Genomic DNA, 17,564 nt, shown 5'->3' with positions numbered 1-17,564 from the left:
TGAGTAAAATTTTAATTTTATTTTAACAATTTTAGAAAGTTACATTGTCCATCTGATTAGCTTTAACCCAGTCTTAAAACATTATTTTTCCTGTATGTAATGATTTGGGTAACTGCAGGCAGTCACAAAAGAAAAGCGAGTGTTAATAATAAGTGATGACATACACTAATATTTCAGTATTCAAGATTCACTTTGAGATGCCAAGATATATGCAATGAATGCCGTGTATGATTTCAGTTGAATTCACTGTCATCAAAGGCCTACCAAATGAAATAATGCAGTTGGGTTCTACAGCAACCATTTCAAACTAAAGCAAGAGGTACAGAGACAGCTATCATCAAATGCCCATAAAATCAAATTATGCTGTATAGTATGGCAACAACCATTTGAAACAAAAGCAAGAGGTACACTGATAGGTTACTGATAAAATGTTGTCATGAATGTACTGATGAAAATAGTTTCCTAGCATATGACATGTTTTCATTTCAAGTCCAAAAAATGTGCAGTAGTTTGGCGTGAATAAGTATTACAGTATTTATAGAGTATGGACTGTAAATACTATGGGCTCAATAGAGTATTGCCTCCAAGAAGTTAAAGTACATAAATCACAAATACAGTCAGTGGCCTGAGAAAAACTTCGTAATGAGAAAACAGTATTTCACTTACTTTTAAGAAATTACTTTTGAGCACCTCATAGATAGCAGGAGCTGAACAGATACTCGCTCCACTTCTAGATATATGTAATTCTTCACTATCAAGTGGTATTTTCCCACAACAGTTAAAAACTGCAAAAGTTGTACCCTTTTACAAAAAGGGCGATCGGCAGCAGATGGTCAACTATAGGCCTGTGATACTCCTCTCAGGTTTTTCAAAAATCATTGAAATCCTAGTTCTGCCACAATTAACTGATTTCTCTAACAAAAAATATGATCTCAGGATGTCAACAGAGCTTCAGGCCTCAGTGCACTACTGAAACAGCCACTTTTAGCCTCATAAATCATATTTTAAATTCAGTGGATAATCACAAAAACGTTTCCGCAATTTTCCTGGATTTAACAAAAGCATTTGATTTAATAGACCATGAAATTCTTCTAAGAATGTTAGAGTGGTATGGTGTAAGAGGCCTGCCACACGAGTGATTGAAATCCTACCTAGAAAATGCCTCTCAGATAACAGGGGTAAAACATATGGGAAAAAAAGAACTCCAAGCTTATCAATCGAAATCTCCCACATTAACCCACGGTGTACCACAAGGGTCAATTTTGGGTCCCTTTATCTTGTTAATTTTCATAAACGACTTCCTCCTACACATTCAACACTCCGAACCAGTGCTATTTACAGAAGACATGAGCATCTTAATTGAAGGTGAAAACAAAATGGCTCTAAGTTTAAACGCTAAAGTCATAAATGAGAATGTCACAGAGTGGTTTATGAGGAATAAATTATTGATAAACCCTCAAAAAACAGTCGTCTTACAATTCCATATGCAACAAAATGAAAACCCATTAAAACCAAACATGTCCATGGAAAACCAAAGAATTAACAGTGTTACTGAAACAAAATTTCTTGGCATCTACTTATAAGACAATCTTAAATGGAATTCACAGATCACATAATTAAATTCTAAACTATCGAAAGTGACTTATGCTATGAGGATTATATGGAACAACACAAGTCCTGAAACAGTTGCAGCGGCGTATTATACTTGCATACACTCCCTGTTGAGATATGGCATCATATTCTGGGGAAATTCTCCTCATAGCATAACAATATTCTGGAAACAAAAAAAGATTGTGAGGATAATGAAAAATGCTAACAGCCGAAAATCATGCAAACCATTCCTTAAAGAACTGGGGATTCTACCTCTACCATGTATCTATATACAAGAAGTTGTCATGTACCTGAAAAATAGTATGCTAAAAATGGAAATGCATTTATTCAAAATAAATCTGTACATGAACACCATACAAGGGCAAATAGTGACATACACAGACATCATTGTTATACCACACTGTGCAAGAAAGGTGTATATCACTCAGGTTCACATTTGTTTAATTAGCTGCCAAATAATTTAAAGGTCATAAACAAAATCCATAGCTTTAAAAAATCTGTAACTTCTTATCTCCTGGAAAACTGTTTTTCTCAGTAACATAGTATCTTGAAAAATAACTTAATTTCTGTTGTAACAATGTAAAAATGTAATGTAACAATATAGCAATATAACAATATAACAATTTATAAATGTAATGTATACAATTAATATAACAGTATATTAATAAAATATCATTTTGTCCAACATCTAGGGTATAGTATATGTACCTCAAAGATTCAGGATGTAAATAAATAAATAGCATGGCAGGTTTCAGGCACTATGATAATTAGTGCCTGTGGTGAAATTACAGAAGTGGTGAACGGCCAGAGTCGGTTGGCCAGTCAGTGTGCTCCCTGCCGCCGTTGGATAAGCAGCTGCAGCAGCAAGTCGTATAACCCTAGCTTCTTATTTGTTACATAGTTTAATTTCTTTGCGTGTTTTTGGGTACTTGCATTGTTTAATTCGTATATTTCGGGCGTATTATAGTATTTGAGGGTTGTAGCATCGCGCCTTAGTACCTGAATAGTGCAAATTTGCGTAGTCGTCTGTCTTCTGTTTTTGTTGTGAACGGCCAGAGTCGGTTGGCCAGTCAGTGTGCTCCCTGCCGCCGTTGGATAAGCAGCTGCAGCAGCAAGTCGTATAACCCTAGCTTCTTATTTGTTACATAGTTTAATTTCTTTGCGTGTTTTTGGGTACTTGCATTGTTTAATTCGTATATTTCGGGCGTATTATAGTATTTGAGGGTTGTAGCATCGCGCCTTAGTACCTGAATAGTGCAAATTCGCGTAGTCGTCTGTCTTCTGTTTTTGTTGTGAACGGCCAGAGTCGGTTGGCCAGTCAGTGTGCTCCCTGCCGCCGTTGGATAAGCAGCTGCAGCAGCAAGTCGTATAACCCTAGCTTCTTATTTGTTACATAGTTTAATTTCTTTGCGTGTTTTTGGGTACTTGCATTGTTTAATTCGTATATTTCGGGCGTATTATAGTATTTGAGGGTTGTAGCATCGCGCCTTAGTACCTGAATAGTGCAAATTTGCGTAGTCGTCTGTCTTCTGTTTTTGTTGTGAACGGCCAGAGTCGGTTGGCCAGTCAGTGTGCTCCCTGCCGCCGTTGGATAAGCAGCTGCAGCAGCAAGTCGTATAACCCTAGCTTCTTATTTGTTACATAGTTTAATTTCTTTGCGTGTTTTTGGGTACTTGCATTGTTTAATTCGTATATTTCGGGCGTATTATAGTATTTGAGGGTTGTAGCATCGCGCCTTAGTACCTGAATAGTGCAAATTCGCGTAGTCGTCTGTCTTCTGTTTTTGTTGTGAACGGCCAGAGTCGGTTGGCCAGTCAGTGTGCTCCCTGCCGCCGTTGGATAAGCAGCTGCAGCAGCAAGTCGTATAACCCTAGCTTCTTATTTGTTACATAGTTTAATTTCTTTGCGTGTTTTTGGGTACTTGCATTGTTTAATTCGTATATTTCGGGCGTATTATAGTATTTGAGGGTTGTAGCATCGCGCCTTAGTACCTGAATAGTGCAAATTCGCGTAGTCGTCTGTCTTCTGTTTTTGTTGTGAACGGCCAGAGTCGGTTGGCCAGTCAGTGTGCTCCCTGCCGCCGTTGGATAAGCAGCTGCAGCAGCAAGTCGTATAACCCTAGCTTACTTATTTGTTACATAGTTTAATTAATTTCTTTGCGTGTTTTTGGGTACTTGCATTGTTTAATTCATATATTTCGGGCGTATTATAGTATTTGACAGTTGTAGCATCGCGCTTTAGTGTTTACTTCGTAGATTCTTATTTAAATTGCGTGTGAGTTTCGTATAGGAGGTGCAGTTTCGAGTTTTAGTTACTGTAATCGTAAATTCAGCAGATTGTAGCGCAGTCGTTAGGCATTTGTACAGGTTAGTTGATACATTCTTTGCGTGTTCCGCTTGCGTTATCTAGGCACCGACTCGTGTTTCAGTAACTGTTGTTAAACATCGATTAGAATGGACAGGGACTGCGATTGCTGTGTTCGGATGAGGGCTGACTTGGCATCCCTTCGCTCACAGCTGCAATCGGCGCTGACTTCGGTCGCGCAGCTTGAGGCTGTTGCCAATGGGCACCACTGTGGGGAGCCGGACTCGGGTATCGCGGGGATGTCAACCTCATCCCGTCTGTCCCCAGATCGGTCTGCCGCTGTGGTTGCCCCGGTTGCTGCCCGCAGTGGAGCTGAGCCCTCGCCTGTGGTTGATTGGGAGGTCGTTCCAAGGCGTGGCAGGCAGCGAAAGGCGTCCCCGGAAGCTGACCAGAAAGCCTCCCCGGTGCGTCTGACAAACCGGTTTCAGGCACTGTCTCTGGCTGAGCCAGATGCAGCTGCCTGCCCTGTTTCAGAGGATCATTCTCAGCCTTCAAGGTCCGGGCAATCGCAGAGGTTGGGCTTACTGGTAGTTGGGAGCTCCAATGTTAGGCGCGTAATGGGGCCCCTTAGGGATATGGCGGCTAAGGAGGGGAAGAAACCCAGTGTGCACTCCGTGTGCATTCCGGGAGGAGTCATTCCTGATGTGGAAAGGGTCCTTCCGGATGCCATGAAGAGCACAGGGTGCAGCCAGCTGCAGGTGGTGGCACATGTCGGCACTAATGACGTGTGTCGCTTTGGATCTGAGGAAATTCTCTCTGGATTCCAGCGGCTATCTGATTTCGTGAAGGCTGCCGGTCTTGCTTATGAGATGAAGGCAGAGCTCACCATCTGCAGCATCGTTGACAGAACCGACTGCGGACCTTTGGTGCAGAGCCGGGTGGAGGGTCTGAATCAGAGGCTCAGACGGTTTTGCGACCGTATTGGCTGCAGATTCCTTGACTTGCGCCATAGGGTGGTGGGATTTCGGGTTCCGCTGAATAGGTCAGGAGTTCACTACACTCAGCTGGCGGCTACACGGGTAGCGGAGGCTGTGTGGCGTGGACTGGGCGGTTTTTTAGGTTAGAAGGCCTCGGGAAAGTGCGGGATGGGCTGCAATGTCAAAGGGTGCTTGGCAATTACAGGACGTGCTTGGATCAAGGAACAGTCGGAATTATAGTTGTAAACTGTTGTAGTTGCGCTGGAAAAGTCCCTGAGCTTCAAGCGCTAATAGAAAGCACAGAAGCGGATATCGTTATAGGTACAGAAAGCTGGCTAAAGCCTGAAATAAGTTCTGCAGAAATTTTTACGAAGTCTCAGACGGTGTTCAGGAAAGATAGATTAGGCAGAATTGGTGGTGGAGTGTTGGTGTCTGTCAGTAGTGGTTTATCTTGTAGTGAAGTCGAAGTAGATACTCTGTGCGAATTGGTGTGGGTGGAGGTTATACTTAACAGCCGAATTAAGTTAATAATTGGCTCCTTCTACCGACCCCCAGACTCCGATGATACAGTTGCGGAACAGTTCAGAGAAAGTTTGAGTCTCGTAACAAATAAATACCCCACTCATACGGTTATAGTTGGTGGGGACTTCAACCTACCCTCGGTATGTTGGCAAAAATACTTGTTCAAAACCGGTGGTAGGCACAAAACGTCTTCCGAGATTGTCCTAAATGCATTCTCCGAAAATTATTTAGAGCAGTTAGTCCACGAACCCACGCGAATTGTAAATGGTTGCGAAAACACACTTGACCTCTTGGCCACAAACAATCCAGAGCTGATAGAGAGCATCATGACTGATACAGGGATTAGTGATCACAAGGTCATTGTAGCTAGGCTCAATACCATTTCTTCCAAATCCATCAGAAACAAACGCAAAATAATTTTATTTAAAAAAGCGGATAAAGTACCACTAGAAGCCTTCCTAAAAGACAATTTCCATTCCTTCCGAACTGACTATGCGAATGTAGACGAGATGTGGCTCAAATTCAAAGATATAGTAGCAACAGCAATTGAGATATTCATACCTCATAAATTGGTAAGAGATGGAACGGATCCCCCGTGGTACACAAAAAAGGTCCGAACGCTGTTGCAGAGGCAACGGAAAAAGCATGCGAAGTTCAGAAGAACGCGAAATCCTGAAGATGGGCTAAAATTTACAGTCGCGCGAAATTTGGCACGTACTTCGATGCGAGATGCCTTTAATAGGTTCCACAACGAAACATTGTCTCGAAATTTGGTAGAAAATCCGAAGAAATTCTGGTCGTATGTAAAGTACACAAGCGGCAAGACGCAGTCAATACCTTCGCTGCGCAGTGCCGATGGTACTGTTATCGACGACTGCGCCGCTAAAGCGGAGTTATTGAACGCAGTTTTCCGAAATTCCTTCACCAGGGAAGACGAATGGAATATTCCAGAATTTGAAACACGAACATCTGCTAGCATGAGTTTCTTAGAAGTAGATACCTTAGGGGTTGCGAAGCAACTCAAATCGCTTGATACGGGCAAGTCTTCAGGTCCAGATTGTATACCGATTAGGTTCCTTTCAGATTACGCTGATACTATAGCTCCCTACTTAGCACTCATATACAACCGCTCGCTCACCGATAGATCTGTACCTACAGATTGGAAAATTGCGCAGGTCGCACCAGTGTTCAAGAAGGGTAGTAGGAGTAATCCATTTAACTACAGACCTATATCATTGACGTCGGTTTGCAGTAGGGTTTTGGAGCATATACTGTATTCAAACATTATGAATCACCTCGAAGGGAACGATCTATTGACACGTAATCAGCATGGCTTCAGAAAACATCGATCTTGTGCAACGCAGCTAGCTCTTTATTCGCACGAAGTAATGGCCGCTATCGACAGGGGATCTCAAGTTGATTCCGTATTTCTAGATTTCCGGAAAGCTTTTGACACCGTTCCTCACAAGCGACTTCTAATCAAGCTGCGGAGCTATGGGGTATCGTCTCAGTTGTGCGACTGGATTCGTGATTTCCTGTCAGGAAGGTCGCAGTTCGTAGTAATAGACGGCAAATCATCGAGTAAAACTGAAGTGATATCAGGTGTTCCCCAGGGAAGCGTCCTGGGACCTCTACTGTTCCTGATCTATATAAATGACCTGGGTGACAATCTGAGCAGTTCTCTTAGGTTGTTCGCAGATGATGCTGTAATTTACCGTCTAGTAAGGTCATCCGAAGACCAGTATCAGCTGCAAAGCGATTTAGAAAAGATTGCTGTATGGTGTGTCAGGTGGCAGTTGACGCTAAATAACGAAAAGTGTGAGATGATCCACATGAGTTCCAAAAGAAATCCGTTGGAATTCGATTACTCGATAAATAGTACAATTCTCAAGGCTGTCAATTCAACTAAGTACCTGGGTGTTAAAATTACAAACAACTTCAGTTGGAAGGACCACATAGATAATATTGTCGGGAAGGCGAGCCAAAGGTTGCGTTTCATTGGCAGGACACTTAGAAGATGCAACAAGTCCACTAAAGAGACAGCTTACACTACACTCGTTCGTCCTCTGTTAGAATATTGCTGCGCGGTGTGGGATCCTTACCAGGTGGGATTGACGGAGGACATCGAGAGGGTGCAAAGAAGGGCAGCTCGTTTTGTATTATCGCGTTATAGGGGAGAGAGTATGGCAGATATGATACACGAGTTGGGATGGAAGTCATTACAGCATAGACGTTTTTCGTCGCGGCGAGACCTTTTTACGAAATTTCAGTCACCAACTTTCTCTTCCGAATGCGAAAATATTTTGTTGAGCCCAACCTACATAGGTAGGAATGATCATCAAAATAAAATAAGAGAAATCAGAGCTCGAACAGAAAGGTTTAGGTGTTCGTTTTTCCCGCTCGCTGTTCGGGAGTGGAATAGTAGAGAGATAGTATGATTGTGGTTCGATGAACCCTCTGCCAAGCACTTAAATGTGAATTGCAGAGTAGTCATGTAGATGTATTTGCAGTCTTCACAACTCCTTCCTGTCGTGAGAAATCATAATGTTGCTGTTAGCCTTTCGTGTGGTGTTATAGCCTCCCTCATGACTGTATCCTGCTGCTTAATCAAAGGTGTCATGAGGGTCAAAAGATTCAAATACGTTTCCTCATTCATCCTGAGGTAATTATGCAATCCACTCAGTAAATTTATTTATTTATTTATTGTCCTCTGAATCAATACTGTACATGACATGCACATGGTGATGTGCATACATACATGTGATGTTGGACATTATGAGAATTTGCTGGCATGAAGTAATATGCCTAAAGTTCATACAAACAAGAGTTTACATACATATTTTCTGAGAAGCTATGAGCACACATATTCATGAGTTTACATATATATTTCCTGAGATGTTATGCACACACAAATTTATGAACACACAAATTACGTACTCAGTTACACATTGGTATTTTAGTGCAGTAATTTCTCTCACACATATACACAGCAGTACCTGGTTGGATATTCTTTCTGCACTTAATTTGCTTAGTAGCAATTGATATAGATGCAAGATTTTTGAACATACTTGCATTAATGTTTTACTCTTTACAAAATTCTTTGCTGCAATTTCTTTCATGTTTCTTTCCATCCATGTGGAGCAGAAATTCACTTGCACTGTAGAAACAATGATCAAGTAGGAATGATTTTAATTTTTTATTAAATGCAGTCAGGGACTTGCTGTTTTTTTAGTTCTTATGGCAGACTGTTGTATATTTTAATGCCTTTGTTGAAGAGAGAGTTTTTAAAGGCAGAGGTGTTCACTTCTTTAATATGGAGTTTCATTTTCTGCCTAGTGCCATAGTCATGGACATTTAAATATTTATTAAATTTTGTAATTTTACTTTTTACAAATTTGCATAGTTCTAGTATATACAGGCTACCAAGGGGTAGGATGAGCAACTTTTGGAAGAAGGGTCTTCAGGTGCGACTTTGCCTTATTCATTTTTCTTATAGCTCTCTTTTGGGTGAGGAGAATGTTTGGGATATGTGTAGAGTCTCCCCAGAATATGATACCATACTGCATTACACTGTGGAATTGTGCATAGTAGGCTGTGTGAACAATTTCTGGGCTTGTGCAGCGTGCAGGGACTCTTAGGGCATGGCACACTTTGTTTAGCTTACTATTAGTTTTATTAATGTGTGTTTGCCATTTTAGATTGTCCTGAAGCCATAGGCCAAGAAATCTTGATTCTGTATTTGGGGATATTTGGGAACTGTGTAATTTCATAGCACACATAATTTTATTTGTTCTTAGGTGGAAGTTTAGGTAAGTGGTTTTCTTTGAGTTAACTATGAGCTTGTTTTTCTCAAACCAATCACCAAGTTCGTCTGTATTTCCATTCATGGCCTCTTGGAGTTCATGTTCATTTTTGCTTGTTATGAGGATACTGGTATCATCTGCGAAGAGTGTACTGGTGCTGGCATTGATGTCTGACAGTAGGTCATTTATATACACAAGGAAAATCACTGTTCCAAGTATTGAGCCTTGGTTGGGGTAAGCGGGGGTGGCACGCCTTGTGTAATATCGCAATAGTCAGAGTAGAAAGTTTCGATATGTCCTTGATTGTAATGTTTTATTGATACTTTTTGATTTCTATTTGTCAAGTATGATCTGAACCAGTTTGGTGGGGTGCCTCTGGTGCCATATGACTCCAGTTTGTTGAGAAGAATCTTGTGGTCTATGACATCAAATGCCTTGAACAAATCTAGGAAGATCCCAACTGCTTTTTGTTTTTTGTCTAGTGCATCTAGGGTGGAGTATAAATACTCATATATGGCGGTTGTCATGCATTTGTTTTTCTGAAACTGTGCTGGGCATAAGATAGTATCTGGCTCTTATCAAGAAAATTTATTAGTCTTTGGTGAACTAATTTCTGCAAAAGTTTACCAAATACAGGTAACAGCGATATGGTCTGAATTTTCTGCATTGAGTTTTTCACCTTTCTTAAAGATTGGGATGACTTTAACCATTTTCATGCATTTTGGAAAGTACCTGCCATCAACGATGAGTTTTACACATTTGAGAGTGGGAGAGCTATTTTGTATATGCAGTTTTTGATGATAAAATCTGTGATGTCATCGATTCCAGATGAGAATTTATTCTCTGGTACTTTGCACTTAGTACAATTCTTCAACAGTAGTTTCCCAGAAGAATATAGATTCTACAGGAGTTACTTTGTTTTGTCTGTTGGGTGTGGCTTTGTTGATACTGTGTAACAGATTTTTAACAATATTTTCACAGTAATTGTTGAAAATATTTGCAATTTCTTGTGGATTAGCAACTCTGGTATTGTGGATCAGAATAGTGTTTTCATGTTTACATGGCTGTTGATTTGTTTCATTCCTTATGATGTTCCTCATTGCCTTGGTTTTGTTTGAGGATGTTGCCACATTGGCCTAGTTGTCATTTGCTGTTCGCTTTACTAGTGCTATGACTTTTTTAAGGATTTTGACATACTGCTTGAAATATCTTTCTTGAGATGGGGTGGGGATAGGGTCGTTATTTTTTAGATTCTTCAACATATCTTTCTTCCTTTTGCAGGAAATCTTTATAGCAGTTGTTATCCATGGCTTCTTATTAGGTTCTTTTGATGTGGTGTGTTTGAGTTTAAGAGGAAAGGCAATATTGAAATGATATAGAAATGTGTTTGGGAATGATTCCATTTTGTTTTCTGTATCGACTGCTTAATATACTTTGTTCCATGTTTGTGCTGCTAAGCAATCATTGAAGATTTTCATGTTTTCATTGCTGCAATTTCTTACTTTAGTTGTGTATTTGTTGTTGCAGTCCAAGGGGAGAACATTTGTAAGGTATAGGACTGTGTTCAGAGATTCCACTTCGTGGTAGGTACAGTTTACAAATATCTGGTCAAGTGTTGTTTTGGTGTTGTTTTTGCACCCTGTGGGGAATGTTACTGTTGGATTCAGACTGAATGAGTTAGTGAGATTCAGTAGGGATCCTTTCACACGCCCTGTAGACTGGAAATCAACATTGAAACCACCACATGAAATTAGTACCTTTTTGTTCTGTGAAGTTTGTTTAGGAGTATTTCAAGTTTCTTTTTCGATTACAGCTGCCTCAAAATCGTTTTCTTTATTTAAATGGTCAAACTGGTCAAAACTTCTATAGCTTACGGATTTTTTTTTTATAAATATAGCAGCACCTCCACCTTTCTGGCTTGTCCTGCAATAGTGAGGAGCTAATGTGTAACCAGGTATGGTAACTGAACTAATTTGGTCGTTTCAGCCACTGTTCTGTAATGGAATTGACATTTACATAATGTAGGTCTGTTGTGAATAGGAGTTCGATTTCTGCAAGCTTGTTTGTTATTGACTGCACATTTTGGTGATATATGGCGAAGTTGTATGTATGTGGACACTGACAGCTCTTTTTTATCGCCTCTGCTGAGGTAGGGGGCTTGGCCTTAACAAAAAATTTTTAGATTTAAAATCCTACCCTTGTTGGCGTAACCTGCATGGTTTAGTCTTTGGGTGCAAGGTTTTGTACAGTTATGTTTTGTTCCTTTTTTTTTTTTTTTTTTTTTTTTTGCTCTACCGATTGTGATTTGCAACTTCTCGTCTGCCAAGGTTGTTCAAGTGGAACCCATGTCGTGTGTAGTGTTCTCTGCGAAATTTTCTAGCTTCAATTACGGGGACATTTGCGATTTTTGAACAGAGTTGATAGATTTGTGAGTTTGTGTTTGTTTTTTCTGTAAAACAAGCAAAAAGGCTGCAACGGCAAGCACATCTTCGTCTGTGCTCGACATTTTCCAATGTAAACAAACTGATGCTTGTACGTGCGTACATGAGTCGTGTGGAGGCGCGAGGAATTTGTGGAGCTTGAGCAATCATGCTTGGCGCAAGCGTGATTGTCAAGCATGTAGTGGCCTGTGGCATGTGTGGGGCCACGGATACGCATTCACAGCAATTCTACCGCAAGAAAAAAATGAAACAAAAAAAATTGATAGTTGAATGAATGATTTGGTTGTCGCGACGTACGGCAACAATGCAGCATTTAGGAGCGAGATTCACGCTCCCCAGCTGTAATTCCCTGCGAATCGCTCAGAAAGAGAATGAATATTATTGGCTGAAAATGGCTAGTGAAGGGGGATGTGCAGAACGGCTGAAAATTGGGCCGCCTTCTTCCATGACGTGAACTTTAATTTTTCTAATTGGTGCCAAAATTAACCTATAAAAATCTTAACTTCTCCCCTTTCCTTTCAAAGTTAACACAAAAATTTAGATTACACTTGTTGTTTCTATTTCTACCACACGTGCTTCAGTTACTATGGATTGATCAGTATGGGCAGGTAACAGCTGGTTTTCGTATGCAACTTCATCAATTACTACACCATACTTGAGTTCACTAAAACAATATTGTCATTACTTGGTTTCAACATTTCGTTATCATTAACTTCAGTGAAAATGCAGTATTCACCTTTAGACTCCTCATCGTGTCTTCTCCACAATAATATCTTTAACATCTTTGCTTTCTCAAAAGTCATATGTAACATTACTACTGTCACCTCGTTTCCATTTGCATCATCATTACAGTTTCTTGTGGCTCAGTACTAACATTCACCAAGTCATCATCATCCTCTGTTCCAACCCCCCTCCTGGGACCCTTCAGAACCAGTGCACTCATTACAATATTTACGATTATTTTGTACCTTATTTTCAGCCCAGTTGTAAAAGTCACTTACACTCTGTATGTCCAGATCTGGATTTTCTGCTTGTTTTTCAATACATTTATTCTGTGAAGACTGCTGTTCCTCATGGTATCCCAAACATTTTTATTAAAACTTACCTATACAATTTACCTGACGCTCGCCATGCTTAATCAGATTCTGTTTTATGTAATTATTTTGCCAGTATGGTTTCCAGTATAAGTTAGATGCCCTGTTATGATTTGATGTTTGCCCCAAGGCTGTAGACCCTCAGTAAGGCAGTCTGGATTTTTCTGGATGGTTTCTCTTTTTCTTGTGTCTCCAATTAGTTTGCATTCTTCTCCCTCCATCTTATCTTCCATTTCTATTATTACCATTCTTTTCCCAGCCTCCTCTTCCATTACCATTATACTCTCATACCCTGTTGTCCTGATTTTCTTGTCTGAAGTTCACATTATCTCTTCTTCTAAAATTCTCCCCATAATAACAAGAATTACAACTCCATTATGATGATTTTTATTACTAAAGTTGTGTGAAATGTTCCTTTCCATAGCTCTATCTTGATGTGTCCACACATTTTAGAAACTGATCAAGTGAATTGTCTGGCCCTTGAACTATATACCACTAGAATCTGAATCTGAATCTTAAGAGGAACTGTTTGAGTAATTTCATCAAAGATTTTGTCCAAGAGTATTAATTTCTTCATTTGGTTTTTACAAAAGTCTTTCATTGTACCATTCCTGCCTCTGGAAAAGAGCTCATTTAAGAATCCACTCGTGATTCTACGTTGTTCAGACTCAGATCAAAACTTATTTAAAAAACTTCACTTAAAATCACTGAAGGTGTCCCATTGATCAAAGTATTAGTTGACTCAAGACAGTGCCTTTCCTTAAAAAAAATCTTTTACAAATTTAATTTTTAAAGCAATTGACATACCAGGTATGAAATTAGCTTTGCAATGCTACAAGAAATCAACACTGTGTAAATTATCACAAGGAACATTTGTCACAGCTACACTACACCAAATAGTGCTACTATTCATGCACGTATTCCTTGATACAAAATTTACCTAAATTCCATTAACTTTTTTGTCTAATACAATTACATTATTTGTTGCAGTTTCGTGTATCTCATGTACTTTTGAATCTAACTTAATGAATTTTCCACTTACCATCAAGCTAACATGCTAAGTTGCAGACAGGCACAATTAAAAAACACTTACATGTAAGCTTTCGGCCACAGCCTTCGTTGGAAAAAGAAAAACACACACCATTTATTCACGTAAGCAAGCACACCTTACACACACATTACTGCCAACACCAGTAACTCGGGCCAGAATGCAACTGTCACATGGGAAGGTAGCAGTACTTCCTAGGGGGCAGGGAAGGGGAAGGGATAGCAGTGTATGGGTGGGAGATGGGAGGGGTGCTATCTGGCAGTATGTGCTGGAACTAGAATGCCAACAGGCACGGGGTCAGGAGTTTGTGAGGCAGGGTGTTGAGGGAAATGGAGCAAAGAAGGAGAGGAGTGAGGAAATATGGGTGTGCACGTTGGCAGAGATCAGCAAACAAAGAGTGTAGCAGATGGGAATGGAGAGGAGGTGATAGGACAGAGGGAGTGGAAACTGTTGGGTAGAGCGTATGAGGACAGTATACTTCAGTAGGTTGAGGTCGGGATGGTTAGAGAAGTTGAGAATGTGTTGTAAGGATGACTCACATCCGCACAGTTAAAAAAACAACTAGTGGTGGAGGATAGGATCCAGATGGCTTGGGGACAGAAGCAGTCTTTGAATCAACCATGTTAAGTTCAGCTATTGTGCCACAGGATGGTCTGCTTTGCTCTTAGCCACAGTTTGGTAGTGGCCATTCAGGCTGGAAGACAGCTGGCTAGTAGCAATAATAATATAAAAAAAGCTGTGCAATGATTGCAGCAGAGATGGTAAATGACATGTCTGCCTTCACAGGTGGTTCAGTCTCATCAGAGGCTGTTCCTGTTGGCTGCCTAGTTGCCGAACACTCTGTCAGGCAGCGCTCTTCTTTTCTCCCACACATACACTGTTGTCCCTTTCCCTTCCCTGCCCTGCCCCTCCAGATTGTTGCTATCATCGCATGTGATAGTTTCATTCTGGCCCAAGCTGCCAGAGTTAGCGGTTATGTGTGCGAGAGGTGTGCTTGCTTGTGTGAATGAATGGTGTGCGTTTCCCTTTTTCCGACAAAGGCTGTGACTGAAAGCTTATGTGTAGGTTTCTTTTCTGTCTGCAACTTCACTTCTTATCTTTACAGTAAGTAGCAACTTATCTTTTCCTACATTGTTCATATTGTTTTCATTGTTTAATTAATTTACCCTCTGTGGCAGAACTTAACAACTTTTTTCTCTACTGCTGATTGTAGAGATTTTAATTCCTCTGTGATCTTCCCTTGATGTGAACTTACTTTGACCAACTCATTTTCTAGAATTATAACTGTATTCTCAACTAAATCTCCTCTGCAGTTAGCATATTTCATACCTTCTACCAGTCAATTTTTTAACATTGAGATTTCTGGTTTCAAAATATCATTATTGGATTTTATAATTGGTTCCATGTTTTCTATTCTGGAACCTAACTGGACGCTGCTGGTTTTTATAACTGAGTCCATGTTTCATAATTTGGAGTTAATCTGATCATTGTTGGTTTTCATTAATATTTGCATCTTTCCACGTTGAGATGCTAGATTCCCCATTTGTGCTAACACTGATCTTATCAGTTCACTCAGGTCCACTTTTTTACCAAATTTTGAATCATCTGAGTTTTCACTTGTGTGCGACACCCCTTCCCCCTATGTCTGCGTCATAACTTCAGTTATAGTCATAATTGCTGATGTAATTATAAAATTCAAACCAAAAAAAGAAAGAGGAAAAACGTAATTTTAGGCTTGTACTTGTCTCCATTCTTGGTTTGTTATGTGTTAATCCTCCATCCTTTTAATAATCATTTGTTGGTTTCTTAATTCTTAAAGATATTATTATTCACACATTTCACATCTGGATCCAGTAATTTTGTCACCTTTTCATTCCAATATTTCCTTTAATATATTTGCAGGAAAACCATAGCATTTATAGGGTATGGAGGAATGCCTACCCTTCAACCTCAAACAACTGGGCCTCTCTATGATTCACAACCGTAGCTGTAACTCGGAGCTTGGTCCACACATGGTTGAACACCTTTGACAGTCAACCATGGAAGGAAATCTTTTGAGGACAATTCCACAGCCTGGCAATAGCCAGGAAAGACTGCATTCAGATACAGTGGACAGTCTCTTAAAAGATAACTGAGATGAGTTGGAGCATCTGAAAATACCCAAGACTGACGGCAGACCGAAACTTAGACTCAAGACAGGACAGATAAGTAACATAGTGACGCACAATATAAATTCTCTCATTCAACCTGGTAAACTCAAAATTCTGACAGACGAAATAGATCAACGGGAGATTCCGATAACTCGACTTCAAGAAATGAGAAACACTGATCAAGAACCAATGGAATCACAAGGTTATAGAATTTACAAGGGAATACCAGGGAAAAGAGCAATTAAGCAATGCCCACAATTCGGAACAGGAATTGTGGTCAACCTCAAAATGACGGATTCCATAACAGAATTCAAAGCACAATCTCCTAGGCTCTTAACATGAACTATAAAATCAGCAACTAGAACATACACAATAATAAATGCCCAGGTCCCAACTAATGACAAAAATAATAGAAAAGGCAACAGAGAAGGTGTGGATGAATTTTTGAGAGCTTTTGGATCAAACAGCAACAAACACCAACAAAAATCACACAAAAATTTTAATTGGAGACTATAATGCCCAATTAGGAGGGGAAAAGAGATACAGAGATGTAATAGGGAAATGACCAGCAGAACGAAGAACAAACCAGAATAGCACGAGATTGGTGGAATTCCTTAGAAACCATGACATGATCTCAAAACCAATATACTTCATGAGAAGACCAAATAAACTTAAAACCTGGAAACACCCAGACTGGACAAAAGGAGAATGGCAGTTGGATCATGTCTGCATGGATAAGGACTACCTTAAGGAAATCTACAATGTGAAAGTCCTGAGAGGAACTGACACCAGATCAGATCATTACTAGATAAAAATAAAAATTAAATTCACTTCACTGAGAAAGAAAAAATCCCACCCAAAAAGAAAAGAGCCTATGACCCTCATAAATTTACAAAGAACAAGGAATATGAAGAACAAACTAGGAATATAAAAATAACACATGATCTGGATGAAATAATTCCCCAACAGAAACAAATAGCTGAACAAGTAGCCCCAATAAATCCTAGGAAAAACACCAGCGGTGCAATGATGAATGTGATAAAACTGAGGAAGATAGGCACCACACCTAGTGAAGGTATCAGAGTCAAAAAACAGAAGAATGTTACTTGGAACTCACAAAACAATAAAAGATGACTCAAAAAGCATTAATGGGAGTTAAACATCAATATCAAAAAGATATACTTTCTATGGTAGAAACAAATAGTAAGAAAACAAATTCACAAGATTACTACAAAACATTTAGCGGACAACTCCAAAGATATGATACCCCAAGACTAATGCTAAAAGATAAAAACAGTAAGATGGTCCATAGTGACAAAAGAAATTCAGAAATTTTAGCAGAAACATTTAATGAACTACTAAATTGCGAGGATCCTCCTGAGCTTCTTGAAATAAATACAGAAACTCATATAAAAACCCCACCAGAAAATATAAACCCACCAACACTTCAGGAAGTCTACAAAGCTTTGAGTGAGCTCAATAACTCCAAAGCAAATGGAGAAGATCAAAAATTTGCAGAACTCTGGAAATACACAGCAGAACCCATGAAGATATCATTACATCAATGCATAGTTAAAATCTCGATTGGAGAAGAGCTACCAGAACACTGGACTA

The 17,564-nt window shown here is 39.8% G+C and overlaps 1 protein-coding gene across 1 annotated transcript in view; it reads right to left on the bottom strand.

The window, feature by feature from the left end:
- LOC126328547 (endonuclease III-like protein 1) overlaps positions 1-17,564 on the bottom strand; it is a 250,074-nt gene that overhangs the window by 171,753 nt on the left and 60,757 nt on the right. The gene's annotated exons all lie outside the window — the stretch shown is intronic.

The sequence above is a fragment of the Schistocerca gregaria genome, chromosome 2 (genome assembly GCF_023897955.1).
Source record: "Schistocerca gregaria isolate iqSchGreg1 chromosome 2, iqSchGreg1.2, whole genome shotgun sequence".
Lineage (NCBI taxonomy): Eukaryota > Metazoa > Arthropoda > Insecta > Orthoptera > Acrididae > Schistocerca > Schistocerca gregaria.
This window is presented reverse-complemented; position numbering and strand designations above follow the sequence as displayed.